Source organism: Aquila chrysaetos, chromosome 9 (assembly GCF_900496995.4).
Source record: "Aquila chrysaetos chrysaetos chromosome 9, bAquChr1.4, whole genome shotgun sequence".
NCBI lineage: Eukaryota > Metazoa > Chordata > Aves > Accipitriformes > Accipitridae > Aquila > Aquila chrysaetos.
This window is the reverse complement of record NC_044012.1, coordinates 3,571,197-3,595,475: the sequence shown is the minus strand read 5'-3', so window position 1 is coordinate 3,595,475 and position 24,279 is coordinate 3,571,197. Positions and strand designations below refer to the sequence as shown.

At 43.1% G+C, this 24,279-nt stretch overlaps 1 long non-coding RNA gene across 4 annotated transcripts; it reads right to left on the bottom strand.

Annotated features, from left to right (window-relative positions):
• Positions 1 to 2,362: 2,362 nt before the first annotated feature.
• Positions 2,363 to 23,897, bottom strand: LOC115346234. Of its 4 annotated transcripts, none has more exons than XR_003925061.1 (4): positions 23,673 to 23,897; positions 8,690 to 8,855; positions 3,738 to 5,266; positions 2,363 to 3,148 (listed from the first exon to the last, which is right to left on the bottom strand). It is a non-coding gene; the product is annotated as an uncharacterized LOC115346234 (long non-coding RNA). The 4 variants fall into 4 exon arrangements; XR_003925063.1 differs by lacking the exon at positions 23,673 to 23,897 and having other exon boundaries at positions 3,738 to 3,866; positions 4,273 to 5,266; positions 8,690 to 10,495; XR_003925062.1 differs by lacking the exon at positions 23,673 to 23,897 and having other exon boundaries at positions 2,369 to 3,148; positions 3,738 to 3,866; positions 5,148 to 5,266; positions 8,690 to 10,495.
• Positions 23,898 to 24,279: the final 382 nt, after the last annotated feature.

Here is a 24,279-nt window from a genome sequence, read left to right as displayed (position 1 = left end):
CTGTAAATTAGTGATGCCTAAACTGGCAAAATATTGTGATTTTTTTTTCTTAAGAGGCACTTGCAAACTATGTAAATCTTATATGGTTTTTATCTTGTATTTATTTAGAAAATTTAAACTACAGTAATTTTTTCTTGTGGGACTATTTTATTTACTCACTTTTTCATAAGGAAGGATAACAACTCAAAATTTGAAGCAGGAAAAGGCACAGGAGCTGCCTAATTTTGCTACATTTTTCTTTCCCCTAAAGAACCTTAAGTTTTCTCCAAGGAAATGCGTAGTGAATGATTAAGCTACATATAAAAACAAAACAGCGTGTGTTATCCAGTGTGTGCACAAGTCAAACTGCTTTTTACGTGGGTTAAGAACGTGCTCAGAATTATTTCTTTTCACCTGCCAATCCACAGTTACCCACACAAGTCTTGGATGTGCGTACGAGTCTTTCAAAGGTTGTCCTCTGTATTTGAGGATACAGCAGAAAGCCAATATTGTTCATTTGAGGGCTATTTTTAATGGCTACATACAGAGAGCTCTCTAGAGTTGCCATAAATATCCTGTTTGCTTTCTTTGTTTCTCTTTCATTTAGCTCCCTTGGTATCAACCAGACTATTCTTTCTAAAATGTTTTACTATATCCCTGCTGCTCCCTTCGGAGGAGGAAATCAGGGAAATACATTTGCAGGGGGAAAGGTATATTTATTCAGCAATGAGTAACTTTTAAAAATAGTTAAATCAATTTAGAACAAACTTTCAACAGCAAATGCTCACCTCTGGACAGAAATCAAGAATGGAAACTCTCAGACCAGAAGGAATTTGTGCAGGATGTAATGAGGAATAAAAAAATGTGAGTGGGTCTGGGGGGTGCCAGGACCAAAATAACGCCAGGTCACCCCGAACTGCCAGGGAACACGCTGCCTTTTCTCCCTCTCACGCAGCACACAAATGTATAACATTTCGCTGAGAGTGTGAAGTGCAAATCCAAGCGCCCACAAGGATTAATTTACGTGCCCAAGCGGGGAGCTGTGCTTAAACAATGAGGCTCGACCCTGAAGTGCTTCAGTATATCACACGTATGCACAAATCCATATGCAGGCATTTGAGTGCCTACGGAGCGTTTTCTTGTTGTAAAAGGCACGTGTGATATTGGGCTCATTAAGATGAAACGCGTGAAATCAGATCCTCCTTTCTTCCTGCTCTGTTCTGCCTTTCTTTCTGCGGAGTGTCAGAAAAGCAGATTACATTCACGCCACTGCTGCCCGCAGCATCGGCGCTGAAGTTTATCTGCATCTTCCTTCTATTTTTTTTCTTTTGAAATTCTTGGCTCTCTTATTCAGAAGCTCCTGAAAGAGAGAAATTCTCCTAGTGCAGAGAAGCATTTATGTACTGGAGCAGAGGGCTTTTTTTTTTTTTTTTTATAAAGCAGATGTTACATTTCTTATGGAAGCAATGCTGACTTTTTTCCCGTGCCCATTCTCCAGACTGGCACACGGACATTCCAGGAACTCTGCTGACCACTGTCTGAGGGCTACAGAGCCTGCCCTTGCCAGGGGGGCTTCTCATGAGCCTCCCCGACAAGCTGGGGAAATGCCTTCCAGCAGCTCTTCTCACCTCGTAAAAGCCCGTGTGTGAATTGCCGGCGCATGTGGGAAACCTCGCAGACTCATGGGACGTTGAAACTCTTCTGTTCTCCCACCACCACCACCCCAAGTCCTCAGCAAATCCTCCCCGTCGCCTTTTTGGCAGCAGCATCGTTCCCAATTTGGGTGCTTCTCTGTCTCTCGTGATCCCACGTGCTGGTGGTGACACAAGACAAGAGGGTCAGTCCGGGCTTCCTATGGCTATACCTAATTTTGGGTGCATGCAGCCCAGCCTATCATCAAGCACATGGCTTTTAGGGTCATCCTCGGCACAAGCGGCCGAGACAGGGATTTGCAGACAAGAGGCAGGTGGTGGTTACGCTAACCCAACCACGGTAGGTGCTCTGAGTAATTGCTGCCAAAGATCTCAGCATCTCTGGGGGAAAGCCAGCGATTGCCATAGGGCAGAATCGCACAGCGGTGAAGGAAAGGCACGACACCGAGTCATGGCTATGTCAGATGTCTGTGCTCCTCAAGGATAGATAGCACCTGCCTCCCCAGAGAAAAATCGAGGAGAATTGTAGATGCCTTTGTAGCGTTGCCTGCCTTATTAGGTTAAAGGACTCCCGGTTTGGCCTTTGCTTGTGGGTATCCCGTTCCCCCTTGCCCAGCAGGCGCTGAGGTATGCTGAATTAAGATGATATATTCTGTGGACAGGTGGAGAAGGGAATCATTTCTTCAGACAGGAGGCAAAAAAAAAAAAAAAAAAAAAAGTGGTTAGAAAATTTATCTTATGCTACAGAATAACAATATCATTGGATACCAGGGAATTATACATTTATTATTACATATGATCTCTAAGTTTAATATATAATTACAAGGTTAGCTTGCACGGTGTGTTCGCAAATCAGAGGTTTGTGGCTCCCAGTGGTAATTACACATATCTGTACCCCCTTGTTCTTCCAGGATGGACAGGCAATGAAAGGATGACATTGCTTGAATATTTTCTGCATCCAAATGTGAGGAATGTCAAACCCCAGGTCTTGTAAAATGCAATGCCACTCTTGCCTTTAACATGATGCCTGTGAGAGGTGGTTCCTGGAGGGCTGGGAGAGGGTGAAAGAGGGAGCAGGGAAGGAGGGAAAAAGGGAAAAATTCTCAGGATATTTTGACCTTGGCGTTTTATGGCTTCAGAGGCCAGTGGCTCCGGCAAAGATTTCAAACATGGCCCACTACATCTCCATCAGATACCCTGGTCCCTGGCCCAGATGTCCCCAGCAAGGCAGGCGATGAAACAGATGCTATCAGCTCTTGGCTGTGGATGGTGGCAGATGCCAGGGCTCCTTGGGGGTGAGTGCATTTGCTGCTTGGGAAGACTTTGACTTTTCTGAAGAGTGAAGATCCCTTGAGAGGTGGGGGAGCTTGGTGGGGAAGGACCATGCTGCTGCAGGGGGGTAAGATGGCCAGACAGGAGTATTTTCTGACAGCTAACCACACTGACTTGGTCCTGCTCAGTGGATTTTTCATCTTGGGTACCAGTAGGAGATGCCACCATGTCAGTGGCCCTACAATCTACATTGCAATAGAGAAGTTTACTCGCTTTGCAGTCCCCACAAGGAAGCCTCACAGATGCTCACCAGCATCCATCCATCACACGTACGAGGGAAAGCCTCCCAGCCCAGATACTTTACCCCACTAGTGATAACCGTCCCTGACAAACCATGGGCATCCATGAGACAAAAAGCAAGGCTTTTGAGTTGTCGTCGTTGCTGTCGGTGGCTCACAGTGAAATCTGGGCAGAGTGTGGTGTGTTTACACACTGGATGTGAGTAAAACTACCTCTCTGTGCCCCCCGAAGCCATTAACGCTCTGAGGATTCAGCAGATGAACTGGAGTGGTTAAACTCGTTAGCATCAGGTTAACTCCCATTGTGAAGCTCCTGGCTCAACATCAGAGGGCAATAAAACACCAAGCGCAACATGATGACTGTTATGATCAGGAAATTTGGGACATGTGTCATTAGAGGGAACAAACAGGGCAGCAGAGGTGTCTGGCAGTAACACTGCTGAGTGTTCACTGCCATTTACTCCCCCTCCGTGTTCCTCTTATGCCCTTTATCAGCTTCCTCCGATGTTGGGTGCAAACAAAGTCTGGCCCTTACCTGAGGGTCAGAGAGATGAGAGACAGTGTTAGACAGGATATTCCCAGCATTTTCAATGCTTCCTCTCTGGTGCGTTATGAATGTCTGACTGACATGGCCAAGCAAAAGTGCTGCGGGTTCCCGCGGGACCTGTGTGGCCATAAAACTCACAAACATAATAATAACAAAGTCATAAATTCTGACCTGTGGTACAGTCCGAGTCGAATAACAGCTCCCCAGCTGTGGAATATGTGCCCTTGTTGTGTGAAGGTGGCAGACCCGGGGGTAAAGTTCACCTCGTATTTGTCAGGTTGTGTAGAGCCAGGCCCATTTAATGATCTAAAAGCAGCCAAAAGCCCCAGCGGCAGGACAGATGCCCAACTGTGTTTTTAGCCTGTTATGATTTACTGATTATTTTGTGAGGAGGGAAAGCTTAAAAAAATAGCCAATGAGGGACAGATAACAGAGCCGGGGCAACAAGTGGTGGAGATCCTATCGCAAAGGATGGGTTTATCCCCTTCAAAACACCCAGGACCTTTTATCTTCAGAGCTTTACCCAGCGCATCAACGTCTTCAGGGCATGAGGACTGGATGCAGCCCAAGAGGAGGGTGCAATCGTCGCTGTTTCTGCTTCTTTCTGCAGTGATTTCTTTCCAGCCACAGCCTTGCAGCCCCCAAACCCTGAAAGACATTAGGAAACCTGCAGACCTTACCGAGAGGCAGGGAGCTGCACTGGGTGAGTATTAGGGAAGCCTGACAGAGCCGTGAGCTAACTGAGATCCTTCCCAACAGAGCTGAAAGAGTTTGACACGTGGAAAAACCCCAAGTATCCCATGCCTGCCTTTGAGATGTGCTGAGATGCGCTGGTAACAGGGAGATGTACATAGGAGAGGTCAAGGAGAAAGCTCGGTAGGGTCAGCCTTCCTCAGTGGATTTTCCAGGGAAAAGGGGCTTCGGAGACTTCTTCATCCTCCCATCTCCTCTGTCAGACTGGGATTGCGTCCACCTCGAGCCTCAGTGACAAGCTGGAGCGGGCTGCTCGCCATCCGGAGAAGGAAGGACGAGATGATTTGTTTTTGTGTGTGTTTTTCTTTCCATGTCTGCTACTTGGAAGGAAACATGTCTGCTTTTAGAGAACAATGCTGCCCAGGGCCGTGGGAGTGAGTTACTGATGTGTACGAACCCTAACCCGGACCCCGTTCCCAGGCCAGCCCTCGGCAGCGCTCAGCTGTGCGCCGTCCCCTTACAGAGGGTTAAATTCTAAATGAGGGGGGCTGGGGGAAATTTGGAAATCCCTTCCACCCTTTATGGGGACGTGGCACTTGCTCTCCCTAAGCTGTTGTCAACGGGGATGCTCCGGGGCTTCTTGAACACCCCCCAAGCCCCAGTCTCCAACCCATGACCACCTCTAATTCTCCCTCTCCTTCTTACCCCAAATGCTTTCTCTTGACTTTTCTTATACCTTTTTCTTCTCTTCTCTCCCATCCATACACTGATGGACTGATGAGGACAATAAAAAGGGGATAGGACAGCCACCAAACATCTTCCTCCTCTGGAACCAAGCGCAGTTAATTCAGATCTCCTCATCTTGAGACAACATAACACTCTTGAAAATCCTACCACGCTTCCCACGTCTCTATTAATCAGACCAAGTGTTGCACATCACCCTTCTCCAAAACCTGCCTTTGGAAGCAGAGAGGGCTCCACGGGTTGTTGCGGTGACATTTAGCTCCTACCAGCCTCCAGTCAGGTCACGCTTTGTGCTGGTGCTCTTCAGACATCACATTTTGAAGTGAAGCAGTTTGGGCTGCAACCTGCTAACTCCTCTTGTAATGACTGAGTTGCTGTATCTCAGGGGTCCAAAACAGCATTTTAAGGATTCCCAGCCAGCTCTCCAAATGGCTCCTCTGGCTAAAAGCACTTGGCATAAATTAGGGAACGCTCAGATGGTCTGTAATTTCCATCTACATCTGAGCCACACAGGATTGGGAGCAGGAGGTGTTTTAGAGGAGTAGAATACTATGAGATTGGAGGTATTGAGGTGAAGGGGATCGGCAAAAACTGCAAATATACCTTTGGCAGAGTTTAGGGCACTACCCACGATCTCCAGGCAAGTACTGAGTTGAGAAAATACATTCCGGCAACAGGGACTAACCAGGCATTTTACTTATTTTACGGCATTTATCATCACCTCGTAGCTTCCCTGTTAGTACATTGCGGTCCTTTGAGTCCAACCATGCCCAGAGGTGGGGAAGGCTGCGAAGGGAGGTTGTCCTCTCTCCCAGCAAAATAAAGCCCTTTTGGGATCCCTTGCGGTGATCCTTAAGGTCTACAGATCACCTTTAATATAAACGGTTGCGCTGACGCATCAGGGAGTGCTTAAACAAGGCGCCTTAACATACACCCCGTCTTCGCCCAGCGCACTTCTCCTGCCATCCGCCTGCCCAAGGCCAGCTATTGCAGCGTTGAATGGGAGCTTAGTTTTAAGGATAAACACATCCATCACAAAGCTGTTTGGCGTACGCCGGCGCTGGCACTCTCATCCCCTCTCTGAAACCCCTTTTGAGGACTCTCTGTCCAGAGACCGCATCTCTGCTCCAGTTTCCACTCCCCAACCTGCTTTTTCCAACGCTCCCCAAGCGTAATCCTGCAGTTTACCAGGAACGGGAAGAGACGCAGGAAAACAAGGGCCACTTTAACCCTTCTTTTAAAGCTATACTTCCCTCCTGGTTTAGTATATTTAGTTTGGGCACAGTTCTGAAACAAAAGGTATAAAGAAGCCAAGTTGTTGGGGCAGGGGGAGGGAAGAAAGTTGGTTTGATTTTGAGAGCCTTGGAAGATCATTAAAATTTCATAACAGGCAGAAAAAAAGGTTGTTTGCTTATAAGGTCTCTAGTGTTTAAAGAGCTAGAGACAAAACTGCCGAGCAGTATATTCCAGTTTATCCTGTGGAATAGGAAGGAATGGCCCCAGACGTAATTACAAGTAAGTAGTGCAGCGAGAGAGGGGAAAAAGCTCAGGAAATCTGATGTCTAAGAACTTTTTTTCGCTGGTGTTTAATCAGTTTGCCCGGTTGTTTGTTTGTGTTTTTTTGCGATCTGCCTCAGTCGTAACGTATTGGATCCTTTGATGGTGAAAGTGCGGGATGGGAAGAATTTTTGCTTCTGAAATTCAGTGCAGCTTAAAGCAAAACCAGGGAACAAGGGTGAAACGTGAAGCTTGTTTTGTGAGTTTACGGAGCTGAAAGCCAGTGTATGGGATTTCAGTGGTGGTCTCGCTACTTATTGACTTTTGAGTTTTTATCCACTGAACAAGCAACATGAGAGAGGTTTTTACAAAAGCAGGGAAATGATATCTCATTAATATTTCTACCTAGCAAAAAAAAGAAGGGAATAATAACATTAGTGGTTATAAAGCAGCAGGGAGATGATGATGAATGTTAGGCTGTATATGAAAACTATACAAGGCTGTATAGTTTTCAAAAAATATGTGCTATTTCTGTTCTTTAGCTTCACTTCTTAAAAATACATTAACATTGAGATGGAATTTAAAAACTGAGTAACAACGTTGGCAAAATATTTCTCTGAAACACAGCACTCCTGACCTGAAAAACAAAATTGGTCATAAATCATAGACTATATTAACAGCCACAATATAGAAATTGAACATTATAAAATATTCTTCTCAGTACAAAATAACATTAACAGCCACTGCGTTATAGTGATACAAACACTAGTAAAGGTATTATATTACTGCGGAGGTTGCAGATACCGGTTCCATTTTAAAATCACAGTATAGTACTTTAAAAAATCATTAATAGTGAAAACCTTTTTCTATGTTACATCATACTTATTTATGAAAAGCAGAAACTTATTCATTATTTTTTATTATGATCCTACTTTTAGTCATCTGTAATTTGTACAACATTACTATATTTAATGGCATATTTCTTGCAGTAAAAGATATATATTTTAATTTTCTATTTTGTTTTACAAAAAACAACAAAAAAATAACCCTAGGAAAAAAAATCTTATAATTTCCTGTAGTTAAAATGATTGCTAGGTAACCTGCAAGCTGAACATAAAGAAAACATACTGAATTATTTCTTTAAAATGCATAATATTTTCTGGTTGTTTTAATGAGTATAACACATTATCCTTCCTCTGTGTATACCTACTATGCACACTTCATGCCCATAAGAACTGCTTTATAATTAATGGAAGCATTTTTAAAGGTATATAGCTAAATTAAAAGTGAAGTCCTATTATCCTTTGTGGGATTTGTGCTCCTAAAACCATTAAGTGCCTTAGGTTGGTCCTCTGCTTTGAAATGTTCATCCCACAAGGAGAATTAATTGTTTTCTATTAGGATACAGTTTTCTCCTTATTTTTCTGCCTCCTGGGAACAGATCAGCTTCCTTACTTTTCAACTTTTACCTACATGAGTATACAAATAAAACACTAAGATTAATTCTGTAGATTGTACATATGTAAAATCTCATCGTTGTTTTAAGGAGTTTCCCAGATAGGAGACTGATCCAAGCCATGTTGAAGTTAATGAGTCATTTCGATCTGCTGTAAAGGGATTTGGAACTGAACACTGGACTCCTTACAAACTGGAGACTGTACTTTCATAAGAACATGAATTTTATCATTTTGCAAAATCAGGAATAGTTACCCATGGAATAGTTTAGACTGTAGTTGGAGAGTGTAGTTTGGTCTGATAATGATATCTTCCTCCATGTACTTTGGACTTATCACTGGCTTTGTGGCTAACACAACACACGTCAGCTTATTTCTCACCCATGTAATAATAAAACACTGTGCTTTGGCATAGTGTTTGCATAGAAAAACATAATGAATTTTTAACCCGACTTAGATTGTATTATTTTTTGAAAATAGACAATGATGTTACTCATACAAAAGTTCATTCCACATTCTGGTAATTAATAGAGTAGCCTGAAATCTCATTACCTTTATTAGAAAACGGAGAAGGCTGAGGGCTTACAGGAATTCTGGAGTCAATGAAGGTTCAAGTGCTTTTTACCTCCTTTTCTCTCCTGCTTCTATACTTTTATTCCTTGCTGTTGCGTTGCGCGTGCCTTTCCACAAAGCTTTCATTCGGAGCAGGGAGGAGGGTCTGAAAAAGGTTAGCTTAGACTAAACATAGTATGGAAACAAGGACTATGTTGTCACATCAGGTTTGCTCAACACTTAAAATCTAACTTGGGTCTCCATGTCCTGCCATAATGCAAATGAGAATGTTCTTGCTGGGAACATGTCATTCCCGTGAACGTTAAATGCTGTCATGCAAGCCTCGTGGGAGCGAGCTGCAGCAAGTCCTCCTGATTTAAGAGCTATTACTGATGCTGCTATTATTACTTTACAGGGGTACAGCAGGGATTCACAGCCTCGGTTCTCAACCTTTCCCTTATTTCTACATGGAAGGAAGCGAAGTGGCAAGGCTCCCAGCTAGACATATTTGTTGTCCCAGTATGTAGGAATAATTGGAGGAAGGCTCCTGTCATGGAGTTTCACTCGTATAAGGAACCTCCTTCAGATCATTTTTCAGACAGAAAGCTTTAAAAACGTGCCTCCTGTTTAAATGCCCCCAAACAGAATCTGTGGGTGCACTTGTTTGCCCATGCTACATAAATAACGCTATTTATGAGCCCAGAAAGATTCTGGGCTTTGCCAGCTTGGACAACCGGGGCTACACGGAGGCTCTGATCACTGCTTGGGCAAGGGGAGAGGGCACCGCAGCACTCCGCTCCCTGAGCGCCTGATCTGTGCCCCATAACTTTTCAAGTCAGGTGGACCACCCTAAAAAGTCATTTGAAGAGATGGTTGAGGATCAGGCTTGCATGGCATAAGTGAAAAGTTGGATTCTACTTAATTACTGTTCTTTCTATGGCTTTATGTGGGCATAATTCACAGTCTCCCAGTGGCAAAGAGTGCAAAAGAGGCCAGAAGTGCCAGGGGCAAAGTGTGGTGGACCATTCCCAATAGCATACCCAGCACCACCGACTTCCCACTCAGCTCCCACCCCAGCACAGAAATCTTTGCTGGCTCAGGGATGCAGTTTGCAACCTCTCTGCTCCAACACTTGTAAATAAAGACCTTTTTATCTCTGGGTTTTCATATTCAGAAGAAAATGATCTCTGGCCATAAAAAACATATCTTTCAATAGCTCTGCTGAGGGCATACCAGCCCAGGTCTTCAGCATGGCATGGAAATGTTTACTGCAGGCTTGGAGCCATAGATGTCTCCTTTTTCTTCCCTCTGTCCATTACACTTGATTCCGACACAGCCAGCAATACGTTGTTCTTTCTGGAGGGCGGCAACTCAGAAAATGCCAAATATCTGATTTATTTGTGGTTAAGAAAACGGTCCCTGCATGAGCAGAAAGCTTCCCTCCTTTTTGTTACAATACCTGCCAAAACCCTTAAACTCGCAGAAACTTTCCTCAGCACTGGCGTTGTTATTGCAGCTCCAGCACCCCTGGAGAGGTTGAAGCCCCTTCTCCTTACGTGTGCCTTAGCAGAGCCACTGTGTGCAGCTGAGGCAGGACAGGGGATGGGGACGAAGCAGATAAATGAGGTTGTAATAGGTCGGGGAGCAGATGTAAAATCCAATCTGCCAAATTCGGCAGAGGGGCAGCCTGCCCTTTCCTACTCCCAGTGCAGTCTTTTCCTTTTGACAGTTTGCTGAAAGGACCTCCATTGTGTGTTACTTAACACATCTGTGAATTTATTGCAAGCTGATGCTTTCTGTTTTATATCTCAGTGGCACAAAAAGAAGATTCGGAAGAACAATTCATCCCAGATCTCTGACTCCATGCTGCATCCAAATGTGGTAAAACCCTGAAAAGCACTGACGTAGGAGAGCCCTGCTTGTCCCGGCCTGATCCTGAATGACACTGACACCCACTGACTTTTCCCTGTAACAGATGCTTAAGGAAAAAGAAGAGAATTTGAATAAACGGTAGAAAAAAGGAGGCTTATTTCCAAAATACACCCTTTAAATACAGGGCACTGTGCATGTGTGGCAGGGATTGAATGCAACATTGACCAGATTCCTCATGTGCGCAAGTCCACTTGTCCTGACTTTATTACCCTACTGTTTGCCCGACGGATAGTAAGGAGAAAGGAAAAGAATAAAGCCTTCCTGGGCAGGAACAAGGCTCAAATCTCAGCTTTTTTAACTCAATAAAGGAGCAAGGAGGGATGGTGCACTGCAGAGATTTTCCCGGGACAGTGATCCCACCCATATTCTTTCGCTGCCAGCTGGACCCCTTCTTGGTGCTGCCTGAGCAGGGGCAGTGCAGAAGAGGACACCGAAGGCAGCCTGACCCTCCTGCCCTCCCCACCCAGCAGTTGCCCTGGAAGACAGCTGATGGCTGTGTTGTGCTATCCTGTAGGCATTTTTCGGCCAGACAGCAGGCTACCGACCATAGGGCGTCTGTATCCTAACGCCTTCCCCTGCCCTTTACCTTATTTAGCCCTTTGCAAGAGGCTGTAATGAAATAACGTTCCCAATAGCAAGAACACAAAATAACTCATGATGAGCCTCAAACTGTGAGAAAAGAGTATTTGATCCTCCCCAAACACAGACCTGCTCACTTCAAAGGGGGCAATATTTAGTTAGTAATCAACATCGCGTTTTATTCCCCTTCCTGGCCCAATGTGCATATTTGCTCAGCCACGCTTTCTGCCCATCAAGAAAAATCTGCCGCGACTGATGTGCAAGGTGGGGCGAGCGGACGCGTGGGTCTGAGCAGCGCTCCCAGGCAATGCCTGGATCCCAGGGACCGTCCCAATGGCTCGCATGCTCCGGGGCTGCAAGCCCTGCCACCCCAGGGCCGGGGATTTGCTCCTGGCTCATTTTATTTATAACCACCAAGCTTGGGCAGGGCTACTGTTGATCCAGGTTTCTGTGTTTTCCACGACACTTTCTAAATTAATGCTTTCTCCCATGTAAGCGAGCAAAGAAACATCCTCCCTGCCTCAGGGATGGGGAAATAGGAGCAAACAACCCAATTGCAGTCTCAAAGTGTGATTTATAACTCCCAGGAGGCACGAGATGTCCCTCTTGCCGTCTCTTTGCCGACTTCAACATCTGAGAATGACCAACTGGGGAGAACCAAATTTCTTCAGTTCTCAGATACTGTGATAAATATTCAATAAAGAATCAGATTAAAACTGAGTGTTTCTTGTATTTATTTTTTTTTACTTAGGTCGGCATCTGTAGCTTCTCGTGCTGTTATTTATGAAACAGCTTTATTAACTTATTACGAAAGCAGGCATTTGTTATGCAGTAAATTTAAGTTTCATAGTCAATGGATGTTTTGTGGCCTGGGAAAAAGTAAACATAAACTGAAAAAGTCACTTATTCCTATTCTTGTTTTGGCCCAACAAGAATTAACATCAGATGTGTAAATGGTGAAATTCCTTGAAGGAAATACATATCCTTTGTTAGCGATTGTTAGCTAGAAACACCAGAGCCTCAGATGATGTAATAGCCAGACGTCTGCAGACTTTAAGAACAATTGTAATTTATTTCCAGGAATAAGAGGAAATTTCTTTCTACTTCTCTTCCCACATCACTCATCCTAGCAGGGAAAGATGCTTTCCAAGGCATTTCAGCAGTCGCTAATGCTACAGATCTGTATGGGTCATTCCACTCGACAGATTGATTGGGATCTAGCATCATTCCTAGGAAAAATTGAAGAGAAGTCATAATATGAGAAAGGAGACAGACTGATGAGAACACGCTGCTGATAGTACTAAATTATTCAAGGGCTAAAGATGAAGGCTGGCTGTGATGAGGTGCCAAAAATCCATCTGGAAGTGCATTGCTGAGTGATAAAACATCAGGTAAAATTCAGGGTAGATAAATGTCAAGTGATGTACATGGGAGAGGAGGGTCCTGGAAATCCTCTAAACTAACTCTAACTCTGTTATATTCTAAACTAACTCCAATCATTGAGAAGAGTTAGAGCTATAATGGAGAATTCTATAATAGTGATTATCCTGTGAAATAGATTCTATTTGTAGCTGTCGGAAAGCAAAGTGCATGTTAGAAATTATTAAGAAAGAAATGAAGAATATATAAAAATAATAATTTAAAAAGTGGTGTTATTTTATAAATCTTTGGTGCATGTCCACCTGAAATACCTGAAATCTTCCAGCTCCTAAAGGAAGCAGTCAAACTGGAACAGGCTTAGAGGAGGGCGCCAAGGATAATTAAAGACTTAGAAAGGCTTCAGTGTGAGAACGATTAAATGGACGAGGTTTCTTCAGCCAGAGAAAAGATGACTGAGAGGATATGATGGAGTTTTCAGGAATTATGAATGACAAGGAGAGAATAGCAAGCAGCTGTTCGCTGTTTTTTCTTCTAACACAAAAACTCAGAAGCATGAAATGAAGCTGGTAGCTGGCAGTTTAAACCGAGAAGGAGCAATCCTTCTTGACACCATGCTTAGTCATCTTGTGGAACTCCTTGCCACAGGATACTGGGAGTGCTAAAAGTTTACTGGATACATTCACGAAAAGAAAAACTCATCGGAGGTTTTTAAAATCCATCTGGGTTTTGTATTAAACAGAAAGACGCCACGTCTGGTTCAGAAAGTGCCTGAGCCAGAAACCACTGTAGGTTGGGCAAGTATTTTGGGGGAAGTATCACTGTAGAACTGACCTACATTTGTACTCTTTCCTGGGCTCTCACTACTGTTGCTGATAGGAGGTTATTTGGCATGGACTCCCAGTCTGACCTGCTAAAGCTGTTCCTATCTTCTTCTTGTGAGCCTAGACTTTGAAGTGATAAGTAATTCCAGACAAATGCATTCCTTATGTTCTCTCTTAAATCTAATAATAATGTTAACTATTAAGTCAGGTGATGACAAGGCAACGCGTAGTGGCCTCAGGTCTTGGACTTCTCCTTTCTCACTTCCTAGTTTCCTCTGCACTGGGCTAAGATGACCCAGAGCAACCCACAGGCGGGTGGACATCAACTCCCTCTGCCAGTCTTGACACCACGTACCTGTGGCAGAGCAACCAAGAGACAAGGTGATTTAGCTAATGCACAGCAGAACACTAACAAGGTTGATGTGGTGTCTAGGCTCACTTTGGCTTTGCATCTCAATATCATGGGAGCAATGGTTGGATCTCTCCGGTCAAGAAGGTCTGCCCAGATTTTCTCCTACTACTAAACAACTCTGATGTGCTCATACAGCAGTTGGAGCTCAGAACATTTTAGCAGGGAGGAAAGCTAGTTTAAAAACGTTACTTTTGGGTCTAAACGAGCAGAGGACCTCCATAAGAGGTATTGACACTCTTGTGACCAGCTACTCCAAATTTAATTGCCTGGCCAGGAAGTTTAAAATAGCTACTTTGGGTTCTGGGCAACTACATCTGTATTTTAGTGAAGCGTTTGATAGTCTCATAAAATCTTATTTGAAAGATTGACTCAATCTGGCCTGGACATAAGTACTTGTCTGTGGTCTCTGCATTGGCTGAAATACCATAAACTAAGATAAATTTCGACATGTCAGGTTTGAGGAGCTGAAGGAGGTTCTGTTTGGAGAGGAAAATGAGTTCAGCCTAACTTTATTTAATTTCTTCATTAATAAACTGGAAGACACAGCAAACAAAATGCTCATTGCTTTTGCAGATGGTTGGGAAACACTTGTGAAAAATGCTGGAGCTGAACTACAGGCAAGCCCTCAATAACTCCAGCTAAGTCATCTCCAGCAGAAAAAGCCTACACGCATGCAGGAGTAACTATGTGACCACCAACAGGGCAGCACATTGGATCTCTGCTGGCTGTATGATATGGCAGTGGAAAACTTGTCACTGTGGGGACTCCATCAAGAGAGCTGAAGCTTAATCAACAAGAGAGGAACAGTTTTCTAAAGTGTGGTAATGGTGATTGCCTAATTTCTTGAATGCTATTCCATTCAGGGAACCTCAGCAACATATCAACAACACAGAGAGAGCACAGAGCAGGGGAAAAAAAGGAAAAAGGAAAAAAAAAGTAATAAAAAATATGAAGAGCCAAAGGGGACTGGCTTATGAGAAAAGATTTAAAGATCTAAATATGTGTAAATTGGCCAAATTATGACTAAGAGAGGATATGATAACTGTCTGCATGTATATGAGGGCTGCAAACCACTAGGAAAGAAAAGAAATTGTTTGACTGGCCTACAAGAAATTTAGGAGAAATCAGATTTCATTAAACATAGGAAAATGTTGAATAAGTAACAAGAATTGTTCCTAATGGTAAACTTGATCAGAATTTGCAAAACTTTTTGTATAAATTGGTCTGAACAAAACATCGAGGAGATGTGAGAAAGCTGCTTGGTTCCCAGTTATAAAAGATACTGGCTTCTAATGCTTCCCGTAGCAAAGCAAGAAACAAGAACAATCGACAACACACTCAATGGAAAGGGTTTGGCTCTCTTTGTTTTCTGGTGCAGGAGACCAACGATTTTAGAAAGTTCTGCCAATGGTCTCGTTATTAAAAATGTAGTGAGTGTATCCAAAAAGCTCTCAGTCACAAACGAACATGGGTTTCTGAGAGCTTATGGCTGCGTCCTCCCTCCTTCCAGGGTTTCAAAATATTTCTCAGCAAATCCTGCCAGAACACACTGCCGATGTGCTGTAGTTGGGAGAACACAAGAAGTGTGATAAAAGAGGGAAGGAGCATCATTTACATTCCCAGCACAAGGACAAGCTGGTCCAGGTCCAGTTTTCTTGAAGTGGTATTTGACCAGAATTCCCAACGAGGTGCCCAAATGTGGGCACCAATTCCCATGTTGTCTTTGTAGTACACCCAAACAAGAGGTGGAGTCCATATGTACTGGGGTATGTCTACACGACCATATGGCCTAGCTCTCTTACTGGAAGCCGTTAGGAGCTGGCAGGAGGCCACATAACATGGAGTTCCTACCTGGCACTGGGGCCCGTGTTCCTGCCACAAAACCGCTTCCACTACAGGAGTCAGAGAGCAAGTACGTCTACGCTACGTCATGGGCCATGGTGTGCTGTCTTTCTTGCAGGGTGTAAGACCGTCTAACTGAGGTGTCCTTGGGGTTTCTCTTCCAACAGGAGAGGCCTTCAACAAACCTGTTGCGCTGTGATTTGATTTTGGCCATGAACAAATGGAAGATGTTGGATAAAAAAAAGCAGATGGGCAGATGAGATTTTGGAGGTCCTCTGGGCACCGGGACCTTTTCTTACTAATGTCAGAAAGATCAAGATTTTACTTTGAGATCCTTGAGTTTCTAAGTCACTGTTTGCTTCCGAAAATCATCTCTTTGGGCTTAAATGACCTGATTTTCCAAAGAACCTGAAGACTGAGCATTTCCACTGAAGCTTAAGCAGGGAAGGAGGAAGCACTCAGCACCTTTTTGAATCAGTGCACAGTTTGTGTCATTTCATTGCCACCTTATGAAGGCTATGCTCTTAAGACAGGTCTTTATCAAATCTCTGGATTGCTGCAAGCTAATCAAATGCATATAGGTAGCTGGCGTCGGTTCAATAATATGGATTGTATCAAGACTCAGGATTTTCATATTTCAAAGAATGTTATGATTTTTAAAATCACAAACAGGAACGTATTTATGCACAGACCCATGCTGTGTGCTACATTATCCACTTAGACTCATATTACAAAAATAAGCAGTAAACACTTTTGATGAAAAGATCGGACACTTCGTTTACACCCTGAGAATGGACTTTTGTTTTAATGCCCAATTTCACTTTGGTATTTAACCTTTCCCCTCTGTTTTACATATATTCTGTCATTTCATTCCAACTTGCTATTTATTTATCTTTGTGCATGGAAAAAAAGGGAAATAATATTTAAAAAAAAAAGTATAAGTAAATACATTCACAAAAAAGTGTTCACTCAGCTCTTAGCTAAATGTATGCAGCAAATCAGAGTCTGTTTATCCTGAGAGTGTTTTGGTTGGGGTCTTAGGTGATTTCTATTGGCGATGAATGAGCATTAGCTAAAAGCAAAATGAAAAACCTTTTACCTGTCAAGACATTAATTAAAGTTTAATTAGCTCCTGTTTGCATAGCGCTTTGAAGATGTGAAAGCATTTTGGAAATCCTGTGCATATTAAGGCCTGCACTGGCTACTTCTGGAGTAGTTTTTGGCATTAGAAATATCCAGTATGGAATCAGGGCTTACTGCATTGCGTCGAGGGCTTGCTGTCTAATGCCTATCCGGGGTTGCGATGGCAACGCAGAAGAAACACGCATCTTGGCAGCTCCATAAAAGCATTTTTTTCATATATTTTTTTAAAGGCTGGAATCCACCCTAGTTGGCTAGGGCTTTCCCACAAATAAAACCTTGCCTCAAGGCCATGATGTGCCAGAAGAAGTAAGCGCAAGCACCATGTCTGCCACTGAATGGCCCCAACCATCCCAGCATGGATGAGGTCTTCATCACGAGCTCCAGCTTCTCAGACACCTTGCGCAACAGAGAGGCACCTAAAGGCACCTGGAATGGGGCAAAGGATGAATTTTTGGCATACTTAGTACCCTTTGCGCTCTGAGCAACCACACCGAAGGCCTTCCTTCAAAGACAGCCAGCACAGAGAAAGAGGCAAGTCGGTATTGGTCAGAAATATTGGCAAAATTATATCCTCACTCCAGGAAGCCCAACTTTTTATGGATTTTATTGTTCTTTGTAGGCACTGTGGCAGAAGAAAATGTTAAAGGAGAGCTTTGAAGCAAGGAAATAAGCTGGCTGGATGGATATTTATGGTAGGATCTCTTCCCAGCTCTGAGGAACAGGGTGTGAGAAAGAAAATGTAAGAAGTGGGGTGATGGATGGTGCTGTTAAGAGTAGGTGGCTGTAGGGGTAGGTGCTTGGTCACGGGAGAGGGAGACACGAGAGTGCCAGGCTGTGAACTGCACGGAAAGGGAGAACCAGCACCTTGGGCTTAACAAGACAGAGAAGGGGAATCCAATAAAGTCTGATTTCTAGAGAGAGTCTCCATAGATTTCTGATAATCATCTGAACTCTTCTAACATTTTTCTGAACCACCAATTTTTTTTTTTTTTTTTTTGATGTTTAGCCATCACTAATTGTAAATGAGCACTTTGGCTTCCTTTTCTCCCAGACCTTTAAACTGCCCAGGCACGATTAAACAGTAAAAAATGTCACAGAATTCGCAGAGAGAGAGAATAATAGTGAAATCTGTTCCTCATTTTTTTTATATTTCATATGGGATGCGAACCGTTTACTCCATAGTAATTGCAGATGTTAGACTGAGACTGTAATAATGTAGCTGGCAATAACTCTATTGCTTTACCACAAAAAGCTTCCCAGTAGCATTAAAAAGACAACAGAAACAATAGTTTCAACACATTCATATGTACTAGTATTCTGGAAGCACTCAAGCTACTGATTTATCATGTAAACTTTTGCTGGTGTACGTATGAACTCCAAATATTTTCTCATACTGTTGTTTAAGAGATGGCAATCCCATATTCTCTTCAATCATGCGATCTCTTAAATTTGCAGACAAGTTTTGCCTTCCCATGGATTAAAAAACTCTTTAATTTGTATCTAATATATACCAGAAAAATACACTCTTTAATTTTTTCCATTTTTTTAACATTTAGACTTTCCGGTTTCTTTGCCCATTTCAATCTGGGGTGCTGGATTGCGATTTTGAATTCATATCTAAAATTTACTGCAGTCCTTGAAAAGGATTTTATAGCCTCCCTGGGCTTTGAGCTACCCTGCATAACATGAATATAGGTGGTACATATAGCAAATATGCCCTAAAACAGACCCTTCCAAGCTACGTGGATGCTCTTATCACACATTTCCATGTGCAAGACAAGACCAGGCGCGTATCACTGTGCCTTCAAAGTACCACATTTTTGTCACAGATGTTTTGCATAAATAAATGGTGTCATACAGGCTGATTAAATCAATACATCTGTATCAACTTGCAGTTCCTGACAATGTGTTCCAGAGGATATCTTCTGCTCGCACTGTACCCTTTGAAATTTTAGATATAAACAAATAATAATAATAAAACGGCCTTGTTTTTCCCAGGTTAACTTTTCATCTTTATCTAACGATAACAGTAGCTGCTCTGATTATGGTGGAGGGAAATAACACACGGATAATGCAGATGAAGCCGTTTCAGTGCAAGGTTATCCAGTCTGGTGGTACTGTAAACCACAGGAGCAGAGCTCAGCTCCAGTGTCATCAGATCCCCAAGCTGGAATGTTCTTCTACTACAATTTAGGTTTTCCAGCCATTCCTTTCTAATCCAATGCTCATACAGAGAAGACTTATTTTCTTTCCATCCATTGTTGCATATTTGTGTGTTTGGTACAGTAGTGTGAGATTAGGAAATTTCAGTTTGAAAAAGGGCCTGAGGGCTGTGGTTTCTGGTTGTGTTCGCATTGCAAGGAGGTCACTTCTCCATTGATACTTGCTGAAAGTAATGAGATTCGTAGCGTGCCAGTAATAATATCACATTGTGTATCGGCTTTGTGTGTCTGGATATCTTCAGAGCCTCTATCTGTCGTGTGTGTGTGTTTAGTAATGGTATTAACAGTGTGAGATCAGGACTGGGAACTGGGATTTTAGGGACTTTATGGCTACCAGGGGAAAAAAATGTCCCATAGATAATGTTCACAGTTTTCTATTTAAATTAATAGCAAGTAAACAGATGAGTAACGTATGGTAAAAAAAAAATGTTTTGCCCAGAGGATAGACTCCCATTAGGATTTAAGGATCACGTTCTTCACTGGCTGCCCACTTCTGCCTCGCTTCCTGGGCTTACATCACTTAGGGAGCACTTAATGAGCTGGTGTCAGTATGTCAACGTGTATCTGTGCCATCCTTAGGTGCAGAAGGCAAACTGGTCCGCCCGAACTCGACACAAGCCACTAGCAGGCTGAATTTTGAACCCTGATGCCAATTATACTGATTGGACTTATTTTTATATGTGATTGTACTTATTGTCTGGTTTTGAGAATAGCCCTACACCCCGACACTGTATCCACAATTATGTTGATGAGTATTAGAAGTAAGCATGAATACACTCAGGACGTTGCACAGCAAGGCATAAGCACTCTTGAAAAAAGCAATATTAACATCACCTCTGGCTCTTACACATCTTTGGTGACAGGTATTGCCAGGATCCCATTTTACAAAATGAAAAAAATCTTCTTGGAATCAGATTAGACAGGTTAAAAGTACTAATAGTCAGGATTTCTTAGCTTTATCCTCCCACAGCTCTTTTTAGGTGGTTTACAGGGCTATCATCAGAGACAGCATCTGAGCACCTTTCATATAAAACTAATAGCAACATAATGCCATAAATGAGCAAACAATTAAGGAAAGAATGAAGGAGAAAGTGTGTCTTCCTTCTCTCCGAAGATGTGATGTTTTATGGGTAGTTGGAATATTTCTGCATTCATTATCTGCATCTTGGCTTGGCTTATCTCCAACCCCCAAGTTTTAGAGAAATGTATCTCTGTATCACTATGACCTTCCAAAGACATCAGTCTGGCTAGGAAATCCAGAGAATTTCTGGCATTGAGGGTACTGACTCACTCATTGTTCCTGTTCATTGTCAGTTCAGGAATTTCCTCTGGTTTGGTTGGAAGGAAAAAATCCAGCCAATGGCAGTTGTTGGTATTTTGCTGTTGTTTGCCAGGAGTCTTAAACCCCAAAATATTTTCTCTTCTCAACAGCATCGTGTTTCTGATTAATCAGGGTCAACTCTTCTTTTTCTCGTCTGACCTCTAGTAGTGACCCCAATGTTCCTTTTAATTTCCTTGATCTATTTGCTACATTCCCAGCCAGGTCTCTGGAGCGTTGAAGATTGAAAGTAATTTCCAAACACCTTCAGCTGTGTTCTGGTTCCAGTTAAACTGGTCCGGATCAAGACGCACTCTGCACTAATCACTGGGCAAAATTGTCGTGGGAGCCAAACCACAGTTTATAACATTAGGGATTATGTCTTTCAAGGGCAAAAAGACAGCTCTCAGATAAGCTCTACAGTATTTGCCTTGCCTTACTAATCCAGATCTCTCCCCGTCTTCCTCATCAGCAGAATGGCCTCTTTATGAAGGTGCTTTCCCAGCTCCCTTGGTCAGTAGATGCCAAGACAGGAGAATGGCTGTGTTGGATGGAGCACGGTCATGGGGTGCTGGGTCTGCTCCTGCATCCCTGAGTGACTCCGTCCAGCCTCTTACCCATGAATGCCAGACTGACAACAGAGGCTGTTTTTGAGACATGCTTCTGGGGGAAAGGGTGGAGCTGGTCGTCTTATTCTCACCGAGAAAAGACAGACAGCAAGAGAATAACTAACATCCTCACTTATTAAAGTACGTATTTCAGGCTGGATATCACCCTATTTCCAATTAACCACTCCCTCTCCTAAGGATCGGTTCTGATAGATGTCTGCTCTTTCAGTAGGCTTGCATCTGGGAGGTATAAACTGTATCAGAGATGAGCTCAAGCTGTGAAGTTCGAAGAGGCTGGCTGGGTCTGAGCTTTCAGGGCTGTGCTCAGGACCTCAGGAGTCAGATGCTGCTCAGCGGGGTGTAGGGGAGCTAGCTTTGACACAGAGGGTTTCTGCACACGGAGACCCAGATGATGGATTTGGACTTGAAAATGTAACCATAATATATTTACACCATAATGTATATAATGGGGGGGGGGGGGGGGGGATGTTTGTGAAGGAACGCTGGAAGGGGGTTCGTGCAATAAGGCATGATTTATGTTGGCTGCGTAGAGGATCTAGCCTCCTTTTATCCCATCTGAAGAATCGTCTGGGAATTTCATCATCGTAGGAAAACAGCGAGGTGGAAAGGCATCCTCGCTTTAGGTGATCTAACCCCGATCCAGCTCAGTAGCATCTGAGAGCAGGTTACCACAAGCACAGTCCTGGTGCCAGAACTTAAACAGTTTCCATTTCCCCATAAAGACCAGCTCACATTATCCAGCGGAGATGAACAAAATTTCCATTTGCCATGGTGGGCTCATTAGTTACAGGTAAAAGTTTGTTCTCCTTGCTGGCTAAATCCCTTAAGGGTACTTTGGGTCCATTCCTAGTCCCATTAAAGTCAATGGGAGCAGGATTGGGCTCCAGAAGGTATTATTCTTAATTTAAACATTAATAGTTTAACTCTCTGTTGTTAATAATAATAACCCCTTGGAAAATTCAGACTGAAATCCGTTTCCTTGCTGAATTTCTTTTCTCCCATCAGGCATGCAAACTGGTTTGTTATTGTTGGGTTGCTCTTGAGTGCTCTGGGTTGCACACACTGGTTTGTTATTGTTGGGTTGTCCTTCGGCGCTGGGCCGCGCACACTAACTAATTTGTTATTGGAGTGTTGCTCTAAGCTACACACTCCAGTTTATTACTGATGGGTTGTTCGCTGTGTGTTGGGCTGCTGTCCTTGTTTTATGATTATTATTACTGAGGTCTTTTGTGAAACTCCTACCCACACAAATAGAAGGGCAGGAACTGTGGCAAATTTAATGCAATGTTTTGGGATTAATCCATTTCGCTTAACTTTTAAAAGGGGACTAATTAAGGCTTTCAGAATTAGGAAAACTGCTTCTTACTTTAATATGGTTTAAAATATCATTTCCTTCCCTACTTCCTTTTCTTCCCACATCCTTCTTTTGAAACATAATTTTTTATAGGTATCCTATCTTCCATCTTAATGCTCCTGTTAGCTTCCCACTGGCCTTTCAGGAAAAACTTCTTTATGGAAGATTTCCTTTCAGGTTCAGTGCAAGAGCAAATACTCATGACCCTTGATCTTAATACTTACTTTATTCTAGAACGTCTTCATTTCATTTTAGTTCATAAGTTGATGACCATCAGGAAAATGGAAAGAAAAATGATTGGAAAATATTAGTTGGACAAGAATCTGGCACGTTTATATGATATAAAACAGGATTCTTCATTACCATCATTACTGAACAGCGTAATATTGAATAAAATTTTTATTTTCCCTGTTCCACAAGCAGTGCCACTGGTGATCTGGTAATGTTAATTTGGTGGAACTGGGCTGTTTTACCAGGTCAGAAGTGACTAGGAAAAGACATTATGATATAAAACAACTAAGACCTTTGAAATTACTGCTGATTATCTCTTATTTTCCTTTGCCAAACATATTTTATTTTGTACTGTTAAGCTTCTCTTGGATTTAAAAAAAATAGTTTGAATAGAGTAGGTATATCATTCTTTGGCAAAGGTGAAATAAAAGAGCTACGAAGTGAATAGGACTGTTCTCCGCAGCGGTAATTATTTCACTGTTATATTAATGTATTTAAATAAGGAAGGAGAGGAATTCTTAGGTAATGCATGCACTATTACCTGAAAGACCCATCACACTATCTCTTTTCCATGTACATAACTAGGTTTGTGAGTGTGTGTGTTTTCAATCCAATTAAACGAGTGTAAAACCCCAAATGTGAGCAGAAGACACGAGGCTGAAGAGATGTCCTCATTGCTAAATCTAACTGCCTGCTATCAAAGCTCACCACATCAGTCTCGTTGAGCTCCATCTTGAAACCAGTTAGGGTTTGATTCTACATTCCCTGCTCCTCTGGGCACATCTGGACAGCGGTCATGGACAGGATGTTCACCACAGACATGAATGTGGAAATGCCCTTGCATTTTTTTGCATATTGTCCACCAAACCCCAGAGAATGGATGTTTGCAGTTTAGAAAAGGAAGTGATTATTAGGTTTGTTTTAAGGAGAGGCCAGCTAAGGCAGAGCAATTCAGCCCTCAGAGTCATGGGCAGACTGGGAGGAGAGCAACCAGGACTAAGCGGTAGGTCTCTGTCTCAGACTGGCTTTTCAGCTCCCAGCAAAACCAACCAGAGACTGAAGAATCACTTTCACCATTCTGTAAAAACGAAGGTTGTGCTATTGGCGCGAAAGCACTCACCAGTCGGAACAGTTGCATCACATCACGGCTTCGTTCTGGGAAGGAAAACACATTTTAAACACAAATTTCCAAATAGCAACATCCCATGCTCCCTGCGGATGCTGCCTGCTCCTCAGAATAAAAATAGTAGTATCTTTTGATTTTCCTAACCCAAACACCACTTGCTTCAAGTCTTTATTTTCCTTTCGATAGGATTCATTTTCTGAGGGACGCTCAGGCAATGGCTGGGGCCGGTTGCCTTCAGCAGCGTGCTCCGTGCCTGAATAAATGGAGCAAGGGGGCTCGGTGCCAAACCCTGCCCTCAGATAAACACTCCCGATGCTCATTGACTTCTCCACAAGCTGCCGGCGCATATCTGAGGGCAGCACTTGGCCTACGGATGTGTTGTTTTGGTTATTTTGCAATTCCAGTGCAGAAATGGATTTTTTCCTCTCTGAAGAAAAGGAGTTCAGTGCCACATCCCAGCCTGCTGGTAAACGAAGCCCAGCGGGTTTATCGGCAATGACTTTTAACTACTGGGCTGTGTTGGGATTCTCATGTTTTACAGCCGGGATATAGGATCTCTGATATGAACACCCAAGGATTTATTGGTCCCACAAGGACTCGG